At 45.4% G+C, this 12,766-nt stretch overlaps 1 pseudogene; it reads left to right on the top strand.

Moving 5' to 3' along the window:
• The first annotated feature begins 2,722 nt into the window (after positions 1-2,722).
• LOC149369793 (uncharacterized) lies at positions 2,723-6,835 on the top strand (annotated as a pseudogene).
• Positions 6,836-12,766: the final 5,931 nt, after the last annotated feature.

Raw genomic sequence — 12,766 nt, 5'->3', positions numbered from 1 at the left:
ACTACTATTGGAGACCCTTGATAAACGGGAACTTCAGAGGGCAGAAATGGTGGACACCGTGCATGGGGCTCGAATCTCAGAAGTTCATCGCGAACGATCTAGCGGATCGTCGTTGAGAGATCCGCAAAACGCTCTTCGACGCTGGCCACAGTTGTAACGTTAGCCAGCCGCCCAAATTTAGGCGAAATACGGCGAGTCTTCAATGTCTCGAATGTTCGGACGTGCCGAATTACGTATGAGACGGCTCCCAGGTCATCTTTCGCGATTAGAAAATTGTACACATCTTCTGCAGTGCCCTTCAGAAGATGTCCTACTTTATCGTTCTCGGTCATATTAGAATTCGTTGTTTTGCACAACTTAAGTATTTCTTCTATGTAGGCCGTGGAAGTTTCGCCCGGTAACTGAGCCCTGTGTGCAAGCGTTTGTTCAGCCCGCTTGCGGCGCGCGAGGCAATAGCCAGAACACTGTAGCAGTTCGGTTATGAAGCGGTGCCAGGTGATGAGGGAGTCCTCGTGGTTCTCAAACCACAACAAAGCTGTATGGGTCAGAAAAAAAACAACGTTGGCAAGCTGAGTGGCGGCGTCCCAGCGGTTATAGCGGCTCACCCTTTGATAATGGGTCAACCATTCCTCTACGTCCTCGCCTGCTGCTCCGCCGAAACAGCCAGGCCACCGATAGTGCTGCGTTGAACCGGTCACTGTGCCCACAGGCTGGTCTGAAGCTTGGATCGCAGCGTCACTGCGTGCTGCCGATGGCTCTTCGGCAGGCTGTATGGTTTCGGTCTGCGGTTCCTGGCCGGTGTAAAGGCCTCTGTTTTGCTGACTGAAAGTTCAGTAGTCTCCCTCAATTTTCACAGCCCCGCCGGTGCCACATGCTAATTGCAGTATTTTGCTTCGAGTGTACAGAGAGCTTGGTATTGCTAGTGGACATAAAAAGGCACTCTTCTTACTTTCTTGGCATCACTATCAGGCGCACATTTGTCGACATCAAACTCCTGCATGTTTCCGACTACTCCACGCAACACAGACTCGCTTAAAGAGGGACCCTGAAATGGTTTTGATAGTCGTTTTCTAGATCAACAGACCTGCACACGTGGTCTTTGCGAGTATTCAAGTCAAGTCAAATTTGAAAGCTCTGCGTGGACCCTGAAAGTTTACGAATGATTTTTAGAAATTCAAAGGGCACTTTGGCTCTCTAAATTGCTGCAAGGCGAAAGTCTTTCCTGGCGCACTGTTTGGCATTGAATACGAGACTGTTTGTGCTGTACTAGTGCTTTATTTGACTACACAGTTTGACTACACATTACAACCACACACTTTGACTGCTTCTTTAGCACGACTCTCTTTGCTTCGATGGCTTCGATTGTATCCATGGCTCCGTTCGCAGTAATAAGGTATGTAATGTGGTCACTCACGGCCACCTTACGCCACCTGTCGAAGATGAAGACAACTGCTTCTTGTTGGTTGTGGTCTGGTCCAAAAGGGGGCGCCAGGCATCCGTGGGTGACCTGATTAATTCGAATACGCGCACTCTCACATCATAACCATTTCGACCAACCGAAAAGCGCGACACCCCCTGCTGACAACTTTCTGTCGACAACGATGAGGCAATAATCGCTCTATTCTTAAAAATCGCTGCGCATAGCAGATCGTAACAGATAAAAGCTGCACATCTCTGCTCCCTCTTAGTTTCCCCTGGCCCGATGACATCAGCGGGAAGTCTGGGTAAGCCTTCTCAATAAGTGTTCCCAAGTGGTACGGGCAGGATAGGGCCGTAGAAGACGAGCAGAGGAGGCGGCGGGACGTGCCGGTGCCGCCGTGGGTAGGATACACGAATGCCTCGCATATCCGTGCCGTACACCTGGGCGGCGCAGTATCATCAAAATCTCTAGTCGCTCTGCTCCCTCTGTTTTGTCTAGGCGTTCTTTCAAATTGGGATGTGTGAAGAATAAAATCAGTACTCTCAAAATCTGCAGACTGTACGCACACCTCATTTTATCCAGTATCAAGGACGAATCCCTCGCTAGAGGGCAATATGGGGCGCTGAGGGGTGCACTCCTGACCTCTTTTGTTTATATATATTTTTTCCCCCACAGAGGTTTGTATCAGTTGAGGGGGGCAAGGAGGAGCATCATTTTTAATCACCGATAACGTCGGTTTTAATGAAGCTAGCTGAAGAATTTTTGCGGTGCTCTGATGCGTGGTGCGGTGATGCGGTGCGTGGGCTTTTCTTAATCTCAGTGTATACCATTCCTTGGTCCCTTTAAACGTTGCCGAGAACAGCCAGTGACGTTCCAGAGGCATGACTCGCCACTTGGTGGAGACTGGGAGCAGTTATGATGAGGCATCTATGTGCACAGTCAATGTGGTGATGGCGTGTTGGGACACTACTTTTATTCGTATTGGTCTTACTATCTTTTGTGTGGCTCTGCTCAAACAGAAAGAGCGCATGAAAGACATTTGTCGAGGTACTTTTATTGGAAACTTGAACTCGTGTTTCCGTGTACCGCAGCATAATTCCTCAGTTACGCCCCAGCTTTTTGTTTTTTCTTTTAGGCACCCACTAAGCCAACCCTCACAAAAAATTACATGTTTTTTTCCTCTTTTGTGCCCAAAAAGATCGCATTACACATGAAGAAATATTGTTAATGGAGAAGTTCTCCTAGCACTTATTAACATGCTCATCTTTTCTTTCATTCTTGCAAGCCAAACTCATAGGAGTGGCGCTGGACCGTGTGCTGGATGGCGTAAGGGACCATATGGACGAATCGGTGAACTGGATCTATCTGCTTGCAGGGCAAGATTTATACATAATGGGATACTACAAGGTCAGCGACCCCGAGCGTCTTCATGCCGATCACTAGACGAGTGTTCGTCTCTGGGTGGACAAGGTGAAAAACGAGGCAGACAACCCTGTCGTCTTTCTCAAGAATCAGTTTTGAAGACGTCCCCGATGCCTTGGGAAGGCAAGGTGACCTACTCGACACATCTGATTTCATGATGGTTCTGATGAAAGAGGCACAGCAGCAGCTCCTGAAAAGCATTGGACCAGGCCGCGTCTGCATAGACGGGACACATGGGACCACCGGTAAGCACTAGAAATCCTTTGTCAGTATGAGTACAGAGCAAAAGGCACTGCTTACATATGCAGGTGGAAAAAGAGAAGGCCGCGTATAAGATTGCATACTCTTGCAAAATAAAAATAGATAAAAAGGGGCAGGTGACCACTGGAAAAGTAATAAAGTTAAAAATATACGAGATTTTGTCCAAAAAATCCGACTTTGCTTTGCAACAATGGGATTTGATATGTATGTGAGTGCTATGTTTAATGACGAAAGAATTTTACGAGGGATGTTATAAAAAACATGCTTCCAAGCAAGAAGCTTCCCGAAAATGTGCATTTCAACAGGAAATTTGGCCTGAGCACTCCTCTTGACTTGTCAAAATCTGTTCAATAGAATGACAAACTTTATGGTACAATCTCACGACCTCACTACAGTTATAGTGGATATGACCACGAACAATTTTCTGGGCTCCATGCTTTGGCACTGTCAAGCAGTGGTTGGAGGAAAAGGGCTGCCCTGCGAAATATCGACGAAATATTGAAGTTTTTGTGAAAAGCAATTGTGCTAAGCTGCAAGCTGCGGTCATCGGTGGTCCAGATTACAGAAGCTATATAGTGGAGTTGGGTTCGCATGTGCCGTGAGATACAGCAATGCTTTGGAGCTGAGGACATCGAGAAATTAAATGTGCCGAGAGAAATGTCGCACATGCTGTGCTTCACTCGTATTAACGCGCCAGCGTTAATGGTACCGTACGGCGGAAAACCTGGACCAAAAAAATCGTAAAGAGGGCAGTTATGCAGAAAAGCGGTTTCGCCGACAAGAAATAAGGTGGTCAAGTGGATCGAACTGCTGTCGTCTGGGCCCAGAGACAGCACACTAACTCTGGAGAACTGAGAAAAGTTCGTTCAGGGGGATAAACGAAGGCCTTCTATGGTCCTCTCACATCACAGAGTAGGCGAAATTAAGAGTACAGGAACACTTAATTACCGACCATTTTATAGATCACGTTTAGGTTTATGGGAGTTTACCGTTTCAAAGCGTCTCGGGCTATGAGAGAGACCGTAGTGAAGGACTCCGGAAATTGTGACGACCAGGGGTTCTTTAACGTGCTCTGATATCGCACAGTACACGGGCCTATAGCATTTCGCCTCCATCGAAATGCGCCCGCGCGGCCATGATCGGCCCCGCGTCTTTCTGGTCAGTAGCCAAGCACCATAACCACCGAGCCACAGCGGAAGATGTCACTAATTCGCTTTATTACAGATAATCATACATATTAATCTTCTACTCTACTCTGGTCACTAATTAGAGCAAACAATTACTATGGATTATCTGTATTAAAGCATTATATATCATGTGAACAAGTGTGTCGATGTCTGCAAAAAGATGCACCATGGGACCACAAGCGACTGTAGGCATTGTGTAACAAATTCATTTCTCATTTTCGTTTATTCTACCCTCAAGGCCCGAGGGCATTGAAGAGGGGAGTGGTTGTATACAGTGGTTGAGTACAGGGCGTTTCATTTCTAATTATACACTGGTAGCTAAGGCAGAACTAAAAAGCTGATGGTCGATGATGCAGGCTGTACTTCCGGGAAGGTGTTTCCAGTCCTTTGCTCTTCGTGGAAGGAAAGACTTAGCTGCGCATTATGTTTTAAAGAAAGGAATACCAATTTTATGCTCATGATCAACTCGTGATGAAACATATGACGGAGGAAGTATAAGATCGCGGTGCAGTCTGGGGTTATGATACATTATTTTAGGAATTAAGCAAAGGCGAGTGTGCTTTCGACGGCTAGCAAGAGATGGTAACTGTAATGTATTCTTCGTAGAGGTTGCGCTAGCGGTACGGTTACAGTTCTGAAGGATGAAACGTGCCGAGTTATTCTGAATTATTTCGAGGGAACTGATCAGGTTTCCCGTGAAGGGATCCCAAATGGACGCAGCATATTCCAACTTACTACGAACGAGAGATTTATAGAGAAGTTTCAAGGAGGTGGGGGCAGAGAAATGTTACGGCGAAGGTAGCCGAGGGCGCGGTTGGCGTTGTTAATCACTGAATTGATGTGAAAAGACCAAGTTAGATCACTTGTTATGTGAACGCCTAAATAGCGGTATGAAGACACTTGTTCTAGTTCGATGTTATCTAGATGATAAGAAGTTGGGTGTGTAGAAATGCATTACACACGTAGTACTTTACATTTGATTTTGTTCAGTTCCGTTGACCACGTTTTACACCACTCACGTCTTTTTGCAAAAGAAGAGTGTCGTTAGAATCGTTAACTTCACGAAATATTACGCAGTCATCTGCAAATAAATGAATGTGAGAGGTAACGGAAATAGGGAGGTCATTAATATACCAGGTGTCCCAGCTAAATGTAACCAAGCTTTTAAAAAACACGGGTTGTCTTAGCCGTCTCAAACCAAGTGAGGGTTGTTGTGAGTCGCGTGACCTAGTCTGCAGTATTTTTTCGTTCTTCAAGGTTGACTAATCAGTTATGCTTAATTAACAAACGTTTTAATTATTGACTTGAGGAACAAAGTGTCAATGGAAAAGTTGTAGATCGCTTTGAGAAACAGCTTACTGAGACATCTGCAGCAAAGTAATATTTAAGTAAGTAGTTTTTTACCGGCGTTTAACCATAACCCGCACAATAAGAAAAAGCTTTCACATGACAACTGCTCCACTTCAACGTCCCAAGACGCGCCATAAAGAATAAAATTCATTTTTTCTGAAGTCCTCTCCTCGATGAGACTTTGGGTGCACATTGGGACAGAGAAGTGAACGAGCAGCTGGTCACGTGACAAATTTCTTTTAAGGCCATTAAATGAAGCTACGTAAATCGTAACTTGACGGAAACGGCACTACTCGCGGTTTTTCGAGGTGGTCTAAATTTTTTGCATTGACACTTTCTTCCTCAAGTTATAATTAAAAAGTTAGCTAATTAACCTTTACTAATTAATTAACTTTGAAGAGCGAAAAAAATATTCAAGACTAGGCCACGCGACTATGAACAACCCTGAGGTGGTTTCACTGGACTAGGACACTTCGCCTTTTTTAAAAGTTTGGTTACATTTAGCTGGGACACCCGGTATATTAGGAACAAAAGGAGCCAAGGACATCATGCATCATGCTCTTAAGGCGAACTCAACGCTTCCTGATTTTCTGGTGCACACCAGAGTGAAAGAAATCACTGGGAACAGGAAGTCAGTAAGAAAGCGCTTCTGCGAAAGCAAGCATACACTGATGAACGAAAAGCACCAATTGTCTTTTTGAGCGCAATTTAGAACGTGACAGTTAGGTGGCATTCTGTCAGGGCCCTACAGGTGGTGCACAGTGAATATATGTCGAGTAAAAACCACCCATCAAACAATAATGGCATAAGTATGGTTACCCCTGCTCTGAAAAGAAAACTTATTTCATCGTTACTCTACTCCACGGATCGTTACTCTACTCCACTTCTACCTCATTACCCTGGAGTGTGTAGATGAATTTGGGGCGAGATTTCCAGTCGCCTTTTGTAGTACCTACAATGTACACCAAAAGGCCATGAAGGTCTTTTTAACTTACATCAAGAAAAAGATTGGTGCCGTAAGAGCTCGTGTATTCATAAGCGACGAAGCACCTGCCTTTTGTAATGCCTGGAGTGCCGTCATGGGCGACGCAGAACAACGCTTGTTATGGGCTAGGCTCACTGATAAGAACTGGAAGGAGCCAATAAAAAAGCACATCAAATAAGTGAACTGCAAGGATTCTCGTATAAGGTATGACTAACAAATGTGCAAGCTCAGACTAATAAGGGGCACAAGTATCAAATGGAAACGTTAGAAAATCTGACAGAAATGATTAACAACAGCGCCAACCTATATACAAAACGAGTACCTTATGTTTAGAGAAATGGGGCGATATATGAGCCAGATATGCCATTAAGAAAATGGGCAGCAGCCAATGATATGTGCCCCAGCTGAGGAAACCATGTCTAACATGAAAATTGCATAATATATGATGATATATGTTTATATTGATATATGTTGGTATCGGTATATGTTGAAGGGCCCTTCAATCAGGTGAAAGACCCTATGCAACCTACACTGCACTTGTGCACACAGTCTCTTGGCATTCTAGTCTAGAGCATGCAACGTAGCCAAGAGCTTCTGTGCTGCTTCTTGCAGAACAACATGAAGCAGCTCATTACTTTGCTTTCCTTGTTCCTTGCATCCACATTTTCCAGGCACTACGAAAAGTGGTGGAAGCACAAATAAAGGAATAGTTTGAAAGGCTCATGGATGCTTTTGTGATGTGAGAGCAAGAAGAAGACACGACCAATGGTCTTGGAACGTTCACAGAATATTTCAAGGCTATTACGGACAGCGTCCACAAGTCTGGGCAGCATTCTTCCCGACAGCGGCCGGGATCAACACCAACATGAGGCTCGAGGCACTCCACCGAGTCCTCAAATATGTGACAAGCGCCACTATCAAGTAGTGGCTGGTGCAGTCTCAGACAACTGCCAAAATCACTGCTTAGCTAGCCGGCCATGTTGGCGGTGGCGACAGGCAGAGGCGGCCAAACCGGAAGAGCGGGCTTACTGCGATGCTATTAGCTCGCTTCACCCGCCGCTTCCGGTCTCACGGGACGCCGAGCGTCAATATCTGGCGGGTCCAGATCGGCAGCGGCGGACGTTTTTCTTGACGCCGGGCGTCGAGTAGTGCCGTCCAGCGAAAATCACCTATTTGCCGCTGTAAAAACGCTTCATCAATTCCGGCCTTTAGATCCCTTGGCTCACTGAAAGTAAAAATAACAATGAAGAGCCCAGCACGCTGCCTGCAGCTGTTGGACAACGTACGTGGACACCTGTAAAAGACGGAACCAGATGAAGAAGTCCTCACATGGCCTGAGCAGCAGCAGCAGCAGCACCTCACCAGCACCAGTTTCGCCAATGTCAGGAGGTAGGTAAACCATTTCACCATTCACCTGTATTGCTTGTGAGTTGTGCACATTGTTTAGCTCCTCTGTGGGTTTGATGTATTTTCAATGCATAAAGTGGAGGTTACAAATGCAATTTCGGAATTTGTTTGCAGTGTTTTTGTTGAGTTCCTAGGGATCTGATTGTCGTCGTTGCGCCTCATATGAAGTTGCCGTTCATTCTACTGTGATTCACTACACGCTTTGCTGAAACTGTCCACTGATCAGTTGTGCTGTAATGCTTTCATACAGATGACAGCGCAAAAGTGTGCTGCTGGGGGAGCTCCTCGCCAAGAAGCTGAGTGCTGCAGCCGGTGAGTCGGCCTGCTAATATGAAGCCTCCGCAGTGCCCGAGTTGGAAGGTGCTTGCAATTTCTATGATCTGCAGGGCTAGACGTATAACTACAATTATTAACACTATCCACAAAACGCTACTGCAAATCAGGCATTTTCAGCTTGTGCAAAGTTTGTCCTCTTGCATTGGAGTTTGTTAAGGCACTTATTGGTTTGGTGAATGCGCACATCATGTATGTTGCTTCAACGGTCCGTTCGTTACATCACTAAGAGCATCTGAAGTTATAAGGGACATAGTCCACTCGTACATTCTACAGATCAGTTTCCTTATTTTATAGCGTGCTGCATTCAATAAGTGCAGCTTTCCCTCTGAGAGACCCCGGGAGTCACAAGCCAGGGCCAAGCCAGCAAGCTTCACGCCCGCCTAGAAGGAGTATGCGCATGGAAAAGAATGCAGTGCAACAGCTGCTGGTGGAAACTCGGCGTAACGCTGACCGAGCGCGGAACCATCACGACGGCGAGTTCCACCAGCGACTCCTCGGCAACCTGGAGAAGGCTCATTGAGAGCAGCAGTCAGGTATGTGGAGAGAGAACGTACCAAATTTAGTACATAAATAGAACATAATGTATGGACATTCACTGTTGAGCGTTCCCGATTGCGTTGTAAGACCATGTCTTGTGGGGCGTTGTCCTGTATATCTGAGTGCATAATGTCTATCATGGAAGTGACACCATGTCTCTAATCACTTGGAGTAGAAGTTCGCAGTTGAAGCTCCTTTTCTTTGCAGAGTCAGACATCAGCAGATGCTGCAGCCGCTCCTCATACCGTCGCCGTGGCTGAAGCATGAGCTGCGGTGCAACAGGCGGCAGTCGTCTTGCTGCAGGCAGCATGTGCAACACAGCACATGGCAGTGTTTGTCATGGCGTGGAGACTAAGCCCGACATCAGATGCTCGCAGACTGTGCCGGGCTACTGAACCTGCTGCTCCGCAACCACATGCAGCCGCCGGACGCACCGCCTTAAATTCAATTTTTGCGATCCTTTTTTTCGAACTTGTGCCAGCCATAGAGGGTGTGCTGTTTATCCTTTTAGTTTCCAGCTTCTGCCAGGCGCAGAAGCTGGCTTTTATTCCCCTTGCGTTCTGCTAGGTCCAGAAACTGCGTTCTGTTCTCGTTCTTTGCTTTTTTTACTACCCTGTGACAGGTGATGGAGCGATTTTGTACGTAAACCTGTTTTTTGCATGTTTTTTTTCTATCTTTTCCTTCCATCAGGCGTACATTTCATGAGTATCCCTGCAACTTTGATGTTGATATTTCGATGTACAGGTATAAGATTTTGTTGGTTCTTTTTGTGAGTTTTAACATCTAGAAGCAACATGTTGCCTATCAGGAATGGCGTATAGCAGAGCTCCGGATTAAAGAACACTCTTGTACCTTTACATCACTCACCACACTGGTACAGTCTGCATTTTGAATATCCGCAAACACGTCAGTCATGGTCAGGATGTAGCCATGCAACAATCACTGAACTGAACTGGCCATGCACATTCATGCTGCATCATCTCTGGTATGTAAATGCGTTTTGCATTCTACAGGCTTTGCTAGTCCTCCTGACCACTGTCTCTTGCAACAGTTGCATAATTATCTAGTTGTGTACTATACTTTAACATTGTCATTTGCAAATGTGGCTTTTCTGCTTTTGCAGCATGTGCCAGACTTGTGATACTTAGCACCGTGTAAACTTTTGGCATTCACCAAATGTTTTTTAGTGCCATCCGTGCATGACAGAAGTTTTGCATCACGTGGCAAGACTTAGTGTGTTAAATCAGTGCCAATTGTATTGCATGCAGCCCATGTGCTGCTTCATGTTCCAAATGGGTACCATGCTGTGCCGAACTGGTTGAATGTGCGCGCTGAATACATGCGATGCAAAAATGTGTGTGTGTGGCCTTCCACTTTCAAAAAGCTGCCAAGCGCAGCTTTTTTGCCTCACGACCCCCCAACTAGTCGTTGGAAATAAATTGTTTGATTGAATTGAATTGAAAAACACCAAGAGCATTTCTTGTCTTGCTCAACCGAAACTCTTTTATGCAATGCCACACACAACAAGCAATTGTTCCATGCTGCAAGGGGATGGCAGCGAAGAGGCGGGTGAATTTACGTCGTTGAACTGAAACACTTCTTCCATGCACTGACATGCCCACAGGTGGTGCCTACAATGAACATTCCAAGGCCTGCAAGGTGATCACAGGAAAAAGGCAGCAGGGTTGACGGGAGCAACGACGAAGGAGGGTGTACGATGACACTTTTCACTTGCCATACAAGCTGTTTCGACACTCAGTTCGACTGGGGAATGAGCCTTTGCGGTTACTGTGCGATAATCGCCCAGTGCGACACTCGCACTCGCCCAGACTGTGCACAGGCACACTAGGGAAGCTAGGTTTGTTAATATTGCATGCCATAAACTTTTTCGCTGCAGATGTACTTTTGTTTAGCGTGCAGTCTTGCAGAACTTCTGTTGCATGATTACTGAACACTGCCTTTCCATGTCGTCGAAAAGTACTATCTCTTTTCTGCGAATGTTTAACATATGGCTTACTTTTTTATGCTTCCCAGGGCATTTGATGCAGCCCCTAGTCTCGACCAACGTGTCCAGAAAATGTAGTATGACTACAGTGAAGCAACTACTTAAAGGGGGCCGAATTTACTTGGTATGGCTAATCAATACACATAGCTAGCATACACTGCTGCAATGTTGCTGGTACCCTAAAGCCTGATTCACAATGAGTAGCCTGAACTGTACTCGTTGATGGGCCAAGAATGCAGTTCAGGATGCCCCTTAAGTTATACAGATATTCATTTGGCTATTGCGACGATGCTTGTTTTGGGGGCATCATGATCCAAAAAGTCAATTTTTCTAACATGGAAGAGGCCATCGTTACTGGTTCTCTGCTGTTTGTCTCAGTAGTAAGCTCCTGTCAGACTTGTGCAGTCTACTGTTGTTAGGCAGCTGCATTAAACAAACAAGTACCCGCCTATCGGGCAGAAACTTAGAGGTTAACAAAAAGGGTTAAACTTGATTTGAGGACAGTGCAAGAAGTAGTAGCTTGGTTTGGGCTAGTTGGTAACGGTTCTTAGAAAACAGCGCAAAAAGGACACGGACGACACAGAAGTGGACAGGACAGGCGCTAAGCGCCTGTCCTGTCCACTTCTGTGTCGTCCGTGTCCTTTTTGCGCTATATTTTCTCAGTGCAAGATGCCATGGAAACGAAAATTACAGGTGTAACATTAAGGGGGTTGAGACACCAAATTTTAGCTGTGTGCTCTTTCTTTCGAATAATGTGCAGCTCATTAGAAAAATTGTGCGAATAAGTGGTAAAAACAAATAACTGTTTTTTTCTTTCATACTGTTTCGGTTTGAACTGCCGAATGACAGCTGTGACAATTCAGACTATATCAGTTTGTGTGAGGCATGCAAAATCTGCAGTGTGCTCACTGCTTCGTTTATTTTAATTCACACCAACTTTTATGCAAGCCTGCTAAAGAGCTGGAGTCGCAAAAAACGAAAAGCAACACTTGTATCACAGTTCTTCATGACTCGCATGACCTCAACTCGTCTGTGACGTCATGGCGGTCGTTTGGCGGTTTAAACCGAAATGGCATGGGAAAAATATTCACTCATAAATTATTTTTCTTTCATAGGGGGATTTCAAGTCTTGAATTGTATTTGTTTTCTTCAGCGTCATTCCAAAGAAGAAAAAAAACGCGCATGGAAATATTTGGTACCTACTCTCCTGTAAGAGACGGGAAGAGAGCAGGTCAGGTTACAAAGGTGAGTTATTGACGTCCTAGTCTAAGTTAAGGGAGAACGGGCATGGGCAAGGCTTACGATGCAAATGGATTGGATTCGAAGAAAAGGCAAGTATAGCAGTGGGGCACTGTGCGGCCGGGCGGGCTGTTAAGGTTAGGAAGTTTACGGGATTAAAGGAATATAGACATCAAATTTTGGTGGCGTATTTTTTTCAATGCAATGATGCGAAAGAGAATACTACGCATGAATCAACATGTGGCATTCACATACGACGGCTAAAAAATCTATAATCGTATTTTTCTTTCATGCTGTTTCGCTTTCAACTGTGGAACAATGGTTTTGACGTCATAGAGTCGTTTTATGCCACTTGAAGCATGGAAAAATTACGATGTAATCGCTGATTCATCATTTTAATTCACTACAGTGCTGAAGCCAGCCTTCCTCAAGAGCCGGAATGACAACGAATGTGGAAGGGGGCATTACATTGCAGTTTTTATCATGCCTCACATGACATAAAAGCACTCTTCGACGTCCTAGTCCTCATCCAGCTGTTCAAACCGTAACTGAAATAGCATGAAAAAGAAATTCGACTGCAAAATATTTAGCTGTCGTAGGACAATACCAGGTAGTTT

The sequence above is a fragment of the Amblyomma mixtum genome, chromosome 1 (assembly GCF_055824585.1).
Source record: "Amblyomma mixtum isolate Tamu chromosome 1, ASM5582458v1, whole genome shotgun sequence".
Lineage (NCBI taxonomy): Eukaryota > Metazoa > Arthropoda > Arachnida > Ixodida > Ixodidae > Amblyomma > Amblyomma mixtum.
This window is presented reverse-complemented; position numbering and strand designations above follow the sequence as displayed.